Genomic DNA, 17,761 nt, shown 5'->3' on the forward strand with positions numbered 1-17,761 from the left:
CAGGATGTAAGTAAATAATCAGTATTAGGTTGACGCAAGAGTAAGAAAAAGGTAGCAAACATTTCATGACGTTGAAAATGGATACAGCTCAATAAGACCAAGCTTCAAGTATTTTCAAGGACCTGAAAAGCATAGTCACATTATAAGAAGGAAAAACAAGTGTCATTACCTTTAGTATTATCTCTGGCCAATATTTGTAATTGTGGTCTTTGCCTGATCCTTAGGGCTCTGTCCAGAAATAAAATTGTTGTGTTTGGTTAAAATGAACAATCTGAGATATTTTATCACAGTCCGCATCGAAATCAAATGTCATAAAATGGATGTACTTCAAAAAATAGAATAGATTATCAAAAAGTTTTTTTGCTTAATCTTTTGTGTTTAGAGTGTTTATCCAAACTTTTAAAATTGATGGCTGATCCTTAAAGGTGTTGTCCACTACTCAGACTAACCCTTCTCAATCCCTAGGTTTTACCCCATTAAAATAATAAAACTGATACTCTCCTTCGATGCCAATCCTGCCATGTCACCACTGACTCTCCTGGGGAGCATGTAACATTGTTATATCATGCAATTCCTGGGGCCAATCATTGTTGGCTTCACTCTCCTCTCCCTAAAGATGTTGTGATTTGTCTGAAGAAGGGGAGAGTAATGCCAGCAATGATGATCTTCAGTAAGGAAGAGGCGCCTCAAACTGTCTCTTGAGCTGGGAACCTAACTATCCCTGTGCCGGGGATACTCTTAAAGGTAGAGAGGCCCGAGTCTCCGACCTTACTATGCTCCTGTAAAAACCCTAATCTGTCCCCGCCCCCACCCCATGAGGCATGGGACAAAAATTGAAGGTAAATCAGACACAAAACATGACTAACAGAAAATCTCTATCACACAAAAACACTAACTAACAATAGGGATGAGGACAGGGACTCGAAGCAGTAAACTAAAAGGGAAAATTAGACACACACGTACAACAGCAAACTACAAAACACCACAACTCCAACTCCAAATGTTAACTTCTTAGCTTTAGCACACAGCACAGAGTCTCCTAAGAGCAGGGAGGCAAAGCTTTTGCCGGCAGGACACAGAGGGTCTGACCAGGTTTTATAGGAAGGTTGTTAACCTCTTCAGCACCAAATGAAACCAAATCCATTTAAAATGGGATCCAAATACACAGGCTTAATGGAAGATCTGCGATTCACAATACGCAGTTGCGGCACCACAGGGTCCTGGTCGTCGCAGTAATGTTGCTTTCCTCCTGGGGAGAGTGATGCTACGTTCAGAGGCAATAAAGGATAACTGCATCCAGGTATCACAAACATGCAATACATTCATACTCCAGGCCACCGGGGGGAGCTTTTGATCATATTTACTAGGTGGCTCCCCATATATATTTATAACAGGTAGTCTGTAGGGAAAGTGAGTCAGTCCTTCAGGGAAGCTGTTCCTGGCAGGAGCAAATTCCTGTCAGAGGACAGAGGAGAGGGTATACGGAGCAGTGCATGCCCTAAGAGCTGCAGTTCCCAGGAAAGACACACATAGAAAGCTGAATACATTGCAGTGAGCATGCAGGAAAGCAAAGCACAGAAGAGGATACCAGAGGGAGACCAGCCCCGAGCAGGCTGCCTCCTTCTGAGGCGCAGATAACCGGCAGCCGGAACAGTTATGCTGTGCTATCAGGCAACACAGTGTGCAGTAATCAGCGCACATACAGTGATATGGCAATAACCCAAAAACAATAGAACAAGCTCTGAGACGTGGAATCTCTGCAGACTGCAATACCTGAACCTATCCTCACACAACTAAAAGCAGCAGTGGATTGCGCCTAACACTACCTATGCAACTCGGCACTGCCTGAGGAGCTGACTAGCCTGAAGATAGAAATACAAGCCTGACTTGCCTCAGAGAAATACCCCAAAGGAATAGGCAGCCCCCCACATATAATGACTGTTAGCAAGATGAAAAGACAAAACGTAGGAATGAACTAGATTCAGCAAAGTGAGGCCCGATATTCTAGACAGAGCGAGGATAGCAAAGAGAACTATGCAGTCTACAAAAAACCCTAAAGCAGAACCACGCAAAGGGGGGCAAAAAGACCCACCGTGCCGAACTAACGGCACGGCGGTGCACCCTTTGCGTCTCAGAGCTTCCAGCAAAAGAGAATAGCACAGCTGGACAGAAAAAACGGAAACAAAAACAAAGTAACACTTATCTAGCAGAGCAGCAGGCCACAGGAAAGATGCAGTAGCTCAGATCCAACACTGGAACATTGACAAGGAGCAAGGAAGACAGACTCAGGTGGAGTTAAATAGCAAGGCAGCCAACGAGCTCACCAAAACACCTGAGGGAGGAAGCCCAGAGGCTGCAATACCACTTGTGACCACAGGAGTGAATTCAGCCACAGAATTCACAACAGTACCCCCCCCCTTGAGGAGGGGTCACTGAACCCTCACCAGAACCCCCAGGCCAACCAGGATGAGCCACATGAAAGGCACGAACAAGATCTGGGGCATGGACATCAGAGGCAAAAACCCAGGAATTATCCTCCTGAGCATAACCCTTCCATTTGACCAGATACTGGAGTTTCCGTCTAGAGACACGAGAATCCAAAATTTTCTCCACAATATACTCCAATTCCCCCTCCACCAAAACAGGGGCAGGAGGCTCCACAGATGGAACCATAGGTGCCACGTATCTTCTCAACAACGACCTATGGAATACATTATGTATGGAAAAGGAGTCTGGGAGGGTCAGACGAAAAGACACCGGATTGAGAATCTCAGAAATCCTATACGGACCAATAAAACGAGGTTTAAATTTAGGAGAGGAAACCTTCATAGGAATATGACGAGAAGATAACCAAACCAGATCCCCAACACGAAGTCGGGGACCCACACGGCGTCTACGATTAGCGAAAAGCTGAGCCTTCTCCTGGGACAAGGTCAAATTGTCCACTACCTGAGTCCAGATCTGCTGCAACCTGTCCACCACAGAATCCACACCAGGACAGTCCGAAGACTCAACCTGTCCTGAAGAGAAACGAGGATGGAACCCAGAATTGCAGAAAAATGGAGAGACCAAGGTAGCCGAGCTGGCCCGATTATTAAGGGCGAACTCAGCCAACGGCAAAAATGACACCCAATCATCCTGGTCAGCAGAAACAAAACATCTCAGATATGTTTCCAAGGTCTGATTGGTTCGTTCGGTCTGGCCATTAGTCTGAGGATGGAAGGCCGAGGAAAAAGATAGGTCAATGCCCATCCTACCACAAAAGGCTCGCCAGAACCTCGAGACAAACTGGGAACCTCTGTCAGAAACAATATTCTCAGGAATGCCATGCAAACGAACCACATGCTGGAAGAACAAAGGCACCAAATCAGAGGAGGAAGGCAATTTAACCAAGGGCACCAGATGGACCATTTTAGAAAAGCGATCACAGACCACCCAAATGACCGACATCTTTTGAGAAACGGGAAGGTCAGAAATGAAATCCATCGAAATATGTGTCCAAGGCCTCTTCGGGACCGGCAAGGGCAAAAGCAACCCACTGGCACGTGAACAGCAGGGCTTAGCCCTAGCACAAATCCCACAGGACTGCACAAAAGCACGCACATCCCGTGACAGAGATGGCCACCAGAAGGATCTAGCCACTAACTCTCTGGTACCAAAGATTCCTGGATGACCAGCCAGCACCGAACAATGAAGTTCAGAGATAACTTTACTAGTCCACCTATCAGGGACGAACAGTTTCTCGGCCGGACAACGATCAGGTTTATTAGCCTGAAATTTCTGCAACACTCTCCGCAAATCAGGAGAGATGGCAGACACAATGACTCGTTCCTTGAGGATACTCGCCGGCTGAGATAACCCCGGAGAGTCGGGCACAAAACTCCTAGACAGAGCATCCGCCTTCACATTTTTAGAGCCCGGAAGGTACGAAATCACAAAATCAAAACGAGCAAAAAATAACGACCAACGGGCCTGTCTAGGATTCAAGCGCTTGGCAGACTCGAGATAAGTAAGATTCTTATGATCAGTCAATACCACCACGCGATGCTTAGCTCCCTCAAGCCAATGACGCCACTCCTCGAATGCCCACTTCATGGCCAGCAACTCTCGGTTGCCCACATCATAATTACGCTCAGCAGCAGAAAATTTCCTGGAAAAGAAAGCACATGGTTTCAACACTGAGCAACCAGAACCTCTCTGTGACAAAACCGCCCCTGCTCCAATCTCAGAAGCATCAACCTCGACCTGGAACGGAAGAGAAACATCTGGTTGACACAACACAGGGGCACAGCAAAAACGACGCTTCAACTCCTGAAAAGCTTCCACGGCAGCAGAAGACCAATTAACCAAATCAGCACCCTTCTTGGTCAAATCGGTCAATGGTCTGGCAATGCTAGAAAAATTACAGATGAAGCGACGATAAAAATTAGCAAAGCCCAGGAATTTCTGCAGACTTTTCAGAGATGTCGGCTGAGTCCAATCCTGGATGGCCTGGACCTTAACCGGATCCATCTCGATAGTAGAAGGGGAAAAGATGAACCCCAAAAATGAAACTTTCTGCACACCGAAGAGACACTTTGATCCCTTCACGAACAAGGAATTAGCACGCAGTACCTGGAAAACCATTCTGACTTGCTTCACATGAGACTCCCAATCATCAGAGAAGATCAAAATGTCATCCAAGTAAACAATCAGGAATTTATCCAGATACTCACGGAAAATGTCATGCATAAAAGACTGAAAAACAGATGGAGCATTGGCAAGTCCGAACGGCATCACCAGATACTCAAAATGACCCTCGGGCGTATTGAATGCAGTTTTCCATTCATCTCCTTGCCTGATTCTCACCAGATTATACGCACCACGAAGATCAATCTTAGTAAACCAACTAGCCCCCTTAATCCGAGCAAACAAGTCAGATATCAATGGCAAGGGATACTGAAACTTAACAGTGATCTTATTAAGAAGGCGGTAATCAATACACGGTCTTAGCGAACCATCCTTTTTGGCTACAAAAAAGAACCCTGCTCCCAATGGTGATGACGATGGGCGAATATGTCCCTTCTCCAGGGATTCTTTCACATAACTGCGCATAGCGGTGTGTTCAGGCACGGACAAATTAAATAAACGACCCTTAGGGAATTTACTACCAGGAATCAAATTGATAGCACAATCACAATTCCTATGCGGAGGTAGGGCATCAGACTTGGGCTCTTCAAATACATCCTGAAAGTCAGACAAGAACTCTGGGATGTCAGAAGGAATGGATGACGAAATAGACAAAAATGGAACATCACCATGTACTCCCTGACAACCCCAGCTGGTTACCGACATAGAGTTCCAATCTAATACTGGATTATGGGTTTGTAGCCATGGCAACCCCAACACGACCACATCATGCAGATTATGCAACACCAGAAAGCGAATAACCTCCTGATGTGCAGGAGCCATGCACATGGTCAGCTGGGCCCAGTACTGAGGCTTATTCTTCGCCAAAGGTGTAGCATCAATTCCTCTCAACAGAATAGGACACCGCAAAGGCTCCAAGAAAAACCCACAACGTTTAGCATAATCCAAATCCATCAGATTCAGGGCAGCGCCCGAATCCACAAACGCCATGACAGAATACGATGACAAAGAGCATATCAAGGTAATGGACAGAAGGAATTTGGACTGTACAGTACCAATGACGGCAGAGCTATTGAACCGCCTAGTGCGCTTAGGACAATTAGAAATAGCATGAGTGGAATCACCACAGTAGAAACACAGCCTGTTCAGACGTCTGTGTTCTTGCCGTTCAACTTTAGTCATAGTCCTGTCGCACTGCATAGGCTCAGGTTTACTCTCAGACAATACCGCCAGATGGTGCACAGATTTACGCTCGCGCAAGCGACGACCGATCTGAATGGCCAAGGACATAGACTCATTCAAACCAGCAGGCATAGGAAATCCCACCATGACATCCTTAAGAGCTTCAGAGAGACCCTTTCTGAACCAAGCCGCCAGTGCAGATTCATTCCACAGAGTGAGTACTGACCACTTCCTAAATTTCTGACAATATACTTCTACATCATCCTGACCCTGGCATAAAGCCAGCAAATTTTTCTCAGCCTGATCCACTGAATTAGGCTCATCGTAAAGCAATCCAAGCTCCTGGAAAAACGCATCAACATTACTCAATGCAGGGTCTCCTGGCGCAAGAGAAAACGCCCAGTCCTGTGGGTCGCCGCGCAAAAAAGAAATAATAATCAAAACCTGTTGAATAGGATTACCAGAAGAATGAGGTTTCAAGGCCAGAAATAGCTTACAATTATTTTTGAAGCTCAGGAACTTAGTTCTGTCACCAAAAAACAAATCAGGAATAGGAATTCTTGGTTCTAGCATAGATTTCTGATCAATTGTATCTTGAATCTTTTGTACATTTATAACGAGATTATCCATTGAGGAGCACAGAGCCTGAATATCCATGTCCACAGCTGTGTCCTGAAGCACTCTAATGTCTAGGGGGGAAAAAAAAAAAAAAAAAAACTGAAGACAGAGCTGAGGAAAAAAAAAATGATGTCAGGACTTCTTTTTTCCCTCTATTGAGAATCATTGGTTATGGCTCCTTGTACTGTTATGCTGTGCTATCAGGCAACACAGTGTGCAGTAATCAGCGCACATACAGTGATATGGCAATAACCCAAAAACAATAGAACAAGCTCTGAGACGTGGAATCTCTGCAGACTGCAATACCTGAACCTATCCTCACACAACTAAAAGCAGCAGTGGATTGCGCCTAACACTACCTATGCAACTCGGCACTGCCTGAGGAGCTGACTAGCCTGAAGATAGAAATACAAGCCTGACTTGCCTCAGAGAAATACCCCAAAGGAATAGGCAGCCCCCCACATATAATGACTGTTAGCAAGATGAAAAGACAAAACGTAGGAATGAACTAGATTCAGCAAAGTGAGGCCCGATATTCTAGACAGAGCGAGGATAGCAAAGAGAACTATGCAGTCTACAAAAAACCCTAAAGCAGAACCACGCAAAGGGGGGCAAAAAGACCCACCGTGCCGAACTAACGGCACGGCGGTGCACCCTTTGCGTCTCAGAGCTTCCAGCAAAAGAGAATAGCACAGCTGGACAGAAAAAATGGAAACAAAAACAAAGTAACACTTATCTAGCAGAGCAGCAGGCCACAGGAAAGATGCAGTAGCTCAGATCCAACACTGGAACATTGACAAGGAGCAAGGAAGACAGACTCAGGTGGAGTTAAATAGCAAGGCAGCCAACGAGCTCACCAAAACACCTGAGGGAGGAAGCCCAGAGGCTGCAATACCACTTGTGACCACAGGAGTGAATTCAGCCACAGAATTCACAACACGGAACACTGAGGTAGTAAGGACCACTATGCCTTACTTCAGAGACCGGCAGGACAGCTAATTGCATGTTACCTGTCTGCACCTACACCCAGGAGGCACGGTGGCACCCCTCAGAGGCCAGGGCATGCTAGAGTCATTCTAAACAGCCTCAAGCCACCAGTCATACGGGTTTTGTCCTATCTGACTACGGGGGACAGAGAGAGAGACACTACATCTGTGAGGACCTTATTGGAAGCTTATGCAGTAAGGGACTACACCACTACAGCACAAGGGAATGCTATTGATTTCCACCTGGACAAGGGGACTCTGGACTTGCCTCCAAACCGGCCAGACTCTGCCTGCCCTGTGTTCTTGTGCCCTGGACTGTGGATGCTGAAGTCTTCAGTAAAAGGTAAAGAGACTGTAACCTTGTGTCCTCATTCTTCACTGTGCCATTCACCATTCACCATCTACATATTGGGAAGCCCTGGGGATATACTTCATCTGTGGGAAGGTATACCATCTAGCTGCCATAACATCACCCCAGCGGACCCCTTAAAGCAGCGTCGGTCACCCTGACCGAATACCACAGGTGGCATCACGAACATAAATTTTATCCCTTTAAAGGCCTTTCCCTTTTATACAGATGTCCCAGGGCCACGGACCGGGTCAGCCACCGTGATATCCCCTGTGAACCGCAGGACCCCGTACCGAGTATCCCCCTTTACCCTGACGGGGCGCTCCACAGTGATCTTCTACCTCCAGGTTTCCCAGCTTGACATGACACACTCGTGACAGATGATTGGTCTCAGGAATGTCACACGATTTCTGGGAGAGCCAGTGGTGAAACTACTGGAATGGCACCGGAGGTGAGTATAGGTGTTATTACTTTAATGAGGGTAAAAATAGTGATTGAAAAGGGGTAGTCCGAGTATTGGACAACCTCTTAAAAATATGCCATTTTTGATTAGCTTGAATCCCACTATCAGCACCCCTTTTGATCAGCTGTTAAAAGAGCAGTGGCCTCTTCATTTTGTTTACATCAGTTTACAGCTTAGTCTATACTTACCTGTATCCTATTTTCTCTACCAGCTGTTAAAATTTTTTTGACCTTAGTGACCAATCCAAATTTTACAATTCTGACCAGTGTCACTTTATGTTTTAATAACTTTGGAATGCTTCAACGTATCTTACTGACTCTGAGGCTGTTTTTTCGTGACATAATGTTCTTCATGATAGTGACAACATTTATTTGACATAACTTACATTTAGTTATGGAAAAAATGAACATTTGCCAAAACTTTTCAAAATTTTACAATTTTCAAACTTAATTTTTGTGCCCTTATGTCACACAAAATAGTTAATAAATATCAATTCCCTCATGTCTACTTTACATCAGCACAATGTTAGAAACATGATTTTTTTTGTTTGGAAGTTAGAATTAAAAAGCGGTGCTGAGGAATAACTACCCTTAACTGCCTCCATTAAAAGGAGTATCAGCGGTTGTTAAGGGGTCAAAGGGTTTGGCTCCTTTTAAGGAATATTCTTTGTCTAACCCAGTACCATAGAAAAAACAAACAGAGCTGTACCCACCATCTGTAGGTCCACCAATCAGCGTCTGCTGTTGCTCCCAATGTCATGTTGACAGGAGTCAGTCCAATCAGTCGGTCCAATCAGCGAGCTCAGTGGCTCTTAGCGGGAAGTTCTGTCCACACTGGCAGAGCCTTTGAGCTCACTGATTGGCTGTCACGCTGTTGACACAACAGCCAAATGCCAAACAGAAGCAGCGTGAAGACTCACCAGTGAACCAGGGGACAGCTTGGTTTGTTTTTGTTTGTTTTTTTAATACCAAGTTACACCCAGGGACAAAGGGTACAACCCTTTAACTTATGCCATAAATGATGGTGAATTTGTTTTTGTTTCCATGGCCACACTCCTGCTATTTTCCATCCACTTTTCAAAAAGTTGTTAATGGTGGCATAAAAGCGCCAAAGTTTAGTAGAATTTTCTATTTCGAATTGTTTTGTACCAAATTTGTGGTTCAAATTGTCTGAAGAAAATGGCTATCCAACAATTATCATTATCTGTAAACACAATACCTTTAATAACAATCACAGGATGTTCTGAATAAATAATAATTTCCAAACTAGTACGTATATTTAAAAGCCAAAAGTTTGGGTATGTTCACACCACTAATAACTGAGCACCTTACACTTTCTCTCTAATGAGTTCTAATACCGGTGATTGTGGCCACCTCTGGGCAAGTCTGTCATTTTGCATATACTTCATCAGTGTTAAGTGCAATGAGAAGAAATAAAGGAGATCTAATTGTAGGTTAGAGGTTACATGTGAATGTTGTACTGATTAGGAGGGACAGAGAACTGTTAATAATTAGACAAAAGTGTCTAATAAATAAGTTTTATCCATCCTGGGATACAGACCCAGAAACACAACTTTACATCTGAGGCACCCGCATCTGATTGACTATAAAACGGTAGAACCTGTATCCATTTAAATTGAAAGTGAAACCCCATGCATTTTCAGGTGGGATGCAACGGTGATATAAGATGCAACACACTTTATCCATTAGGAACAAAGGGGAGTATGATGCAAATTATGCCATGGAAAATGCATGTTTCCTATAATAATATCCTTGTGAACATCCCCTTAAAATGAACCTCCATCCTTTTACTCATACATAATAGCATAGTCTAGGTACAAAAGCCAACAGGAAGAAGTAGAGTATTGGTGCAACAATGAATGTGCAAAAAATTAGTAGTTTGTGACACAATCTTTGTCAGGCAGACAGTCACAGAATAAAATTACTATTTTTTTTTAAATATTTTTTCAAACAAAAAGGACCAACCAACAAATATAAGGTACATTTATTTATTTTATGGTGAGGAAACAGGAAACGTTTTCTGCTGAACACTCCTCCATGAAGGCCATATTTTTGCGGGTGTCTCTGAACAGTAGAACAATGTGCACGACTCCAGAGTCTGATAAATCTTTCTGAAGGTCTTTTTCAGTCAAGCGGGATTTTACTTTGCCTCTCTAGCAATGCTACGAGCAGCTCTCGCTGAAATTTTGCTTGGTCTTCCAGAACTTATCTTTATCTCCACTGTTACTGTTAATTGCCATTTCTTAATTACATTTCGAAATGAGAAAAGGGCAATTTGAAAACTCTTTGCTATCTTCTTACAGCCTTCTCCTGCTTTGTGGGCCTCCACCATTTTCATTTTCTTAGTATTAGGCAGCTGCTTATAAGAACCCATGGCTGCTTTTTTGGCACACGGTTAGAGGAGGCTGAGTTATTTATAAAATTGTGAAATTTACATCACCTGGCCTTTCCTAATGATGCTAGTGAACTAGCCATAACCTTAACAGGCTAATTAAGGTCTGAAACCTTGGTGAAAAGGTTAGGGATAGGCACAGGCTGTGTCAGGAAGTGCCCCATTCCTTGTTCCCTACTATTAGGGCCTTCCTCCTCTTTTTCCCATACCGTTGTTGGTGTTTGTGGTGCTGTCCGCTGGACCGACCCTTGTGGTTTCATGACAGAACCAACCACAAATCCAGGCAGGAGTCCTACAAGCATCATGCTTGTAAATAGTCTTCCCTATGTAATGATTTTAAGGGTAGGTTCACAAGACCGTTTCTCCACATCCAAGAAAACTTTGCTTTGCTGTGTTGCTTCTATGCAGGCGTTTTCTCTTCCTGGCTTTGGTTTGTCCTATCACATCTTGGGAGGGAATATTCATACTCTTCTGGGCACATACAGTCTTTTCTGGCTATATTGCAAGCTAGATGGATGTTTGGAGTCCCAGCTCCCCAGGATTATTATGCTGAGGATCAAGTTTTGGATTTGCCAAGTGTGTGTAGGAATCTGGTGTGCAGGTTTACCATCTCCCCTGATTTGTTCATCCCTGTGCGAGTGTTAGGGATCAGCCTTACCCACAGCTCCATAGAATATCATAGGTATGAGTGCTATCTGTGAAAACGCCGATAGCACTTGTACAAAAAAGATTAATTTTGTTCAATGCCTGATTAATCATTTACGCTTTTTTCTTAAGTTGCTTTTTTTTTACCTATGGAATTTTCTGATGTTTTGGGGCCAGATTCATCACACTGGTGCCCATAATTCATGAATTTTGCGCAAAGACAAAAATGATCTTTTTTCTTTTTTTAACTGTTTTTGCGACTGTTTACAGGGAAAAGTCACACGTTTCACACAGTGTCGTAAAAAAATGCACCAAAATAGCTCGCTTATATAAAATCAGTCTAGGATGGGGGAGTTGTGAAAAAAAATTGTGACCTTTTAAAAAAGTCTCCATTTGATGAATTAAGGGCTGAAAACTAACTAACCCACAAAAGATAACTTTTTAAAAAAAAGAGAAAATCCTTTGATGAATTTGTTGCAAATTAAAAAGTCATTAGTTGACAGATATTCAAGCCCTCAAAAAAACTGGTGCAAATGCAGTGATGAATGGGACCCCTAGTTTTCACCTAGATATGTTTTTGTGGGGTAAAAAGCAGAGTGACTATAAAATTGGGGTGGCACTAGAGTTCTAGTCCTCTTCATCTCTGAAGGCACAATTTTTATAAAACTAGAGTGACACAACGCAGTTTGAAATTTTTTTTGTCCTTTCTCTTATAACTGTCACTTACCACTAGATGGCAGTGTGTAACAATACTTACATTTCCAACTACCGCTAAAGGAATAATGTACATTCAAAAAGATAAAATTGGAGATAATGATGAGTGACAGATCGCCTCGGGTTCTCTTCTGCTCCCGATCTTCTACTTTCAGCTGCTTCTAATATAAAAATTGCACGCCGCAGCTTGGTCTGGGGTTATTATGCTTGTGACACTATGAAACCACAACTTTTATAGCTGACATTTATTTTTTGATATTATACTTAATTGTACTGCGACATGGCCTCATCAGAGGAAGCAGTCATGAAAACAAGAAGGGACTGTGGGTTCGTTGGTACGTCCAATGATCCCATGTCACACGGCAGGTGCAAATTTCCTAAATATATTATGGAATGTAGATACATTTGGATAAAAACCTGTTATTAGACTGAAGGAGTGCTATGAATGATGGTGAGATGGTGTGCTGAGATTTCTAACAGAGGAGGCCGATCATTCAGTGACAGGAGGCAGGCGGAGGGGCCGGGGAATCACAGACAGGGAGGAGAAGACCCCAGAGCACAGTCCGGCCCCTGTGCACCGAAATCTAATTAGCAGAAAACTTCAAATGGCAATTAAAGAAGATTAACACAGCAGATTTATTCACCAAATATATCAATTTCTTCAGTATTACGGCTTCATTACAGCCATGTCTTTACTGAACATTACAAATTCATGATGACAGGTTCTCTTTAAAGGGAACCTGTCACTAGATTCCTTTTGCCCAAATCACGCGCTGTATGAGTCAGGCACCGATTCTATGATTTCAGCCATCGATGAACAATTAGGAGAAGGAGACCATGAGTGAAATGTGAAGTCAAAATGCGTAGGTCCCATTAGCAGCCTTTGAGATGCACTATTGCCAATTTTGAGTTTTTTTTTTTAAATGGCTTAATAAATACTAATAATAAAAGTTTTATACACAAGAATGAAAGCCTTTTTTTCACTGGACCACTCCTTTCCCTTATTGTTCATGCTGCAGCTGCTCTGGCTAGATCCGAGTGAGGCTTTGGAAACTCAGAAACTCATGACGTCCAGACAGGTGAGCGGACTCGTCTATATTTCCGTTTTGCCATGTATGCTTGATTCTGAAACATTAAGGCATTTCAGAGAAAAATACACTGGAAAAGCAGCCGGGGACCGAGCAGCACATGAGACTAGAAGAAAAGACCAGTCCTTGGTGGCTTCTTCCTCTCCGCTGCCAATGACTGACGGGTCTATCCCTATACACATGTGCGGGGAGAGACACGTCACTTGGAGGGTAGGCGTGGAGAAGCTGCAGACCAACCTTGTCGACTACTCTCCTAGCCTGTGGCTCGGTCACCATCAAAAATTAAAGTAAATTTTTACATTCAGCTTCCCTTTATTGATAGGATCCCTTGGGGTATAGAGCAATGAAGAAGTTATTAATAATAAAAATAATAATAATAACAGGCAAATTAATCTGCCGGATCCTGAGGCAGTAGCCAGGTTAGTAGTAGGTAGCTGCTAGGCAGGTGCCCGGTGAATCCCTTTCTGTCTGCCAGCATAGTTGACACCTCTTCTGATTAGTAAGCCCAGCACAATTTCAAGTGTGTATTATGCCGCATAAGTGAGAAAAAGCAATGGGGATTCCGACGGGTAGGAGACGGGTCGCAGTGTTCCCAAGGACCACTGACCTGGCCACTGAACCAGATTGCCTTGCGCAGGCGTGTACTATGGAGCAGGGGTCCCCAACTCCAGTCCTCAAGGCCCACCAACAGGTCATGTTTTCAGGATTTCCTTTGCATTGCACAGGTGATGCAATTATTACCTGGGCAAGACTAAGGAAATCCTGAAAACATGACATGTTGGTGGGCCTTGAGGACTGGAGTTGGGGACCTCTGCTATGGAGGACATAGAATGAACTTCAATCCAATATTGCAGCCAGCATGCAGCCAGCGGGTAAGGAAAGGGTGAATCAAACACCCGAAAACTCCGCCCAAATTCAGGTGACAGGTTCCCTTTAATCCCTAAGCTTTCTAAGCACGCCTGCTGATTCCTTCAGTACATAGAACTGCCTGGACTCGACCACATAGAACAGTATCATAGGAAGGTCAGTTACCAAATACGAAAGAGGACAAATATTGTGCGGATGTTCCAGAAATAAATCGAACACATTGCAGACCATTAGGAAGTGAAGTATTTACTTACGATCATCTTACAAGAAGAATCATTCACTATTTCAATTTGAAAACTTTCCTTATTATATACTTCCTTTTATGTGAAGGACTCACCTACTTGACTTGTATCCAACCCTTCATTTACGGGGTATTTTTACTCTTGAACATCGTGCATTGCCCTTTTCCTTGTTTGATGTTGGCATAAAAGCATGTAGAGTGTTCTTTGTTTATGATAAATGGAGATTTTGCGGTTAATATATCTAATGACTAAGGATGCAACGTTATATGAGCGGTATATTATGAAAAGCTACAGGCATCGGTCTAAGCGCTGATTGTTTTAAATTGACCCGCAATTACTGACTGGGGTTCATGCAAGCTTTTTCTACAACACATTTTGTACATTACGTACGGAAAATAGCCACATAATTATATTTAACACTATAATATTACTCCTTTTCTGGAAACAATAAAGCAGAAAATGTTACTACAGGTAGCGCCCATGACTCTTATCCTGGTGTGCCCCACTTTCATTTGTTGAAAACTATGGCAGCCATCAACCCCTAGACTCCCTGCCCCGTCATCCTTTCTATTTGCACAGTCAATAAAAGAAGCCAGGGCAAAACCCAAAAAATGAGTCAGAACAAATGTTTTTATTAGTGCAGTGCAGGAGCGGACATATCAGCGGTGCAACCTGTGCAGACCAGGAGGTAAGAGGGACGCTTCTACCTATAAAACAGGCGCAATTTAGCATTTTTAGGAGCACTTGGGTTGCATAGGGCCCGTATATTGTTCTTGCACAGGGGCCCTTTTCTGTCTGTGTCTGCCAGCGGTACAATGCATAGGTAAGCATTCACACTGTGGCCATTTAACACACGGAACCTAAGGAAAAATAAAATAAGAATAAGAAAATATTATGTAATCACTAAGTAAATAGAAATAGTACATGTAAATAACATAGGGTACTTAGTCAACACGAAAAAAAAGATTATAAGCCATCCAACCACCACATGGTGACCCAATCTTAGGTTGTGTCTGTTAAATGGCCGCAGTGTGAATGCACACCTATGCATTACACTTATACCAACATGTACTCTGTCTCATTGTTTTGGTTTTGTTTCAGTTTTTTTGTACTTTATAACAACAGGGGTATGGCTCCCAGTTTTTGGGCTGTCCATTTTATTTATATAGCTTTCCACGGACGGGTGGCTGCACAGGTCCTGCTCTGCCCTTATCTATTATTATGTCTGCTGATTCATAGTGAGATGAACAACAAGAGTTAGGAACCCTCCCAACTGGGTGCACCTTGTTGTGGTGGGATGACTTGTACGGTTTTTTGATCAAAATACTTTTAACTAAGGGTATTTGCTCATTTTCTTTTTCTCTTAAGTTCTGTCTCCTAAAACAAGCCAGGACCGTGTAGAGGATATCAGTGACCCGTCCAAAATGAAGTCTCACTGCTGGTCCAATCTGATGACTTCACATGACAGAAACGTGTAATTTTTTTACTTTAATTATTTATTTTTAGGAGAAAAAGGAAGAACCTTTATCTATTATGGAGCACAAGGATTTGAATTCTGGAGCCACCTACTGGATTTATCAATCCTAAAAATCAATATTGACCCTTTAATGAACTTTGCCACGTGAGTTAGGATAAGAAGCCAAGCCGCACACTACATTTGTACACATGTTTCGGACTGTTTGCTCCTCATCAGAACAAAGCAGGAGACCTGATTGGCTAAGTGAGAGTTCTCTAACATGAAATAGAAGAAAGAAGCTATTGACATTTTTAATTTCCCAGAGGAGCATTGCATCTACTATATAATTGTCTAAGGGTCACTTCTGTCTTTCTGTCTGTCTTTCTGTGTCTGTCACGGATATTCATTGGTCGCGGCCTCTGTCTGTCATGGAATCCAAGTCGCTGATTGGTCTCGCCAGCTGCCTGTCATGGCTGCCGCGACCAATCAGCGACGGCCACAGTCTGATTAGTCCCTCCCTACTCCCCTGCAGTCAGTTACCGGCGCCCGCTCCGTACTCCCCGCAGTCAGTGCCCGCTCCATACTACCCTCCAGTCAGCGCTCACACAGGGTTAATGCCAGTGGTAACGGACCGCGCTATGCCGCGGGTAACTCACTCCGTTACTGCCGATATTAACCATGTGTGACCAAGTTTTTACTATTGATGCTGCCTATGCAGCATCAATAGTAAAAAGATCTAATGTTAAAAATAATAAAAAATCATTATATACTCACCTTCCGCTGCCTTTCCTGCTCCTCGCAACGCTCTGGTGACCGCTCCATGCAAGCGGCAGCTTCCGGTGCCAAGGATGGTATACGAGAAGGACATGTCATGACGTCATGGTCATGTGACCTTGACGTCATCACAGGTCCTGCGCTCATACCAACCCTGGGACCGGAAGCTGCCGCGTGCACCGCACACAGGACCAGGACTTCAATGGGCCTTCGGAAGGTAAGTATATGTTTATTTTTTATTTTAAGTCTTTATACTATGTGGCTCTGTGCTGTATACTCCGTCGCTGTGCAATATGCTACAAGGCTAGACAATATACCATGTGGCTGGGCAATATACTACGTGGCTGGGCAATATACTACGTGACTGTGCAATATGCTACGTGGCTGGTAATATACTACGTGGCTGTGAAATATACTACATGGCTGGGCAATATACTACGTGACTGGGCAATATACTACATGGCTGGGCAATATACTACGTGGCTGGGCAATATACTACGTGACTGGGCAATATACTAGTTGGCCGGGCAATATACTACGTGGTTGGGCAATATACTACGTGACTGGGCAATATACTACATGGCTGGGCAATATACTACGTGGCTGGGCAATATATTACGTGACTGGGCAATATACTAGTTGGCTGGGCAATATACTACATGGCTGGGCAATATACTACGTGGCTGGGCAATATACTACGTGACTGGGCAATATACTACATGATTGGGCAATATACTACGTGGCTGGGCAATATACTACGTGACTGGGCAATATACTACGTGACTAGGCAATATACTACGTGGCTGGGCAATATACTACGTGGCTAGCCAATATACTACATGGCTGGGCAATATACTACGTGGACATGCACATTCTAGAATACCCGATGCGTTAGAATCGGGCCACCATCTAGTGGCCTATAAGTCTCCTTGCACAACCATGGTACTCTGCAGCCCACAAGAAGAAACATTCCATTTTATAATCCCTGTAATCCCAGACAAACTCAATGATGCTGAAATCAGGGCTCTGTTGGGCTATATCTCACTTCTAGGGCTCCTTGTTCTTCTTTACACTGAAGATTGTTCTTAGAGACAGAAGGTTCTGTGAAAGCTGTACAAGTGTATGTACAATAATTAATGATTTAATGCTATTTTGAAGGCAAAGGATATCAAACAAAATATTGATTTAATTTAGATTTTTTTTCTCTTCACTCACTTGTGTTAAAGACAAAAATAAAACACTAACACTCCTATTTTTTAAAACATTCTCACTTTAGAGCATTTTTTTCCACACCTGCCTAAAACATTTGCACAGCACTGCGTGTGTTTATATAGAG

This window comes from Ranitomeya imitator, chromosome 2, assembly GCF_032444005.1.
Source record: "Ranitomeya imitator isolate aRanImi1 chromosome 2, aRanImi1.pri, whole genome shotgun sequence".
NCBI lineage: Eukaryota > Metazoa > Chordata > Amphibia > Anura > Dendrobatidae > Ranitomeya > Ranitomeya imitator.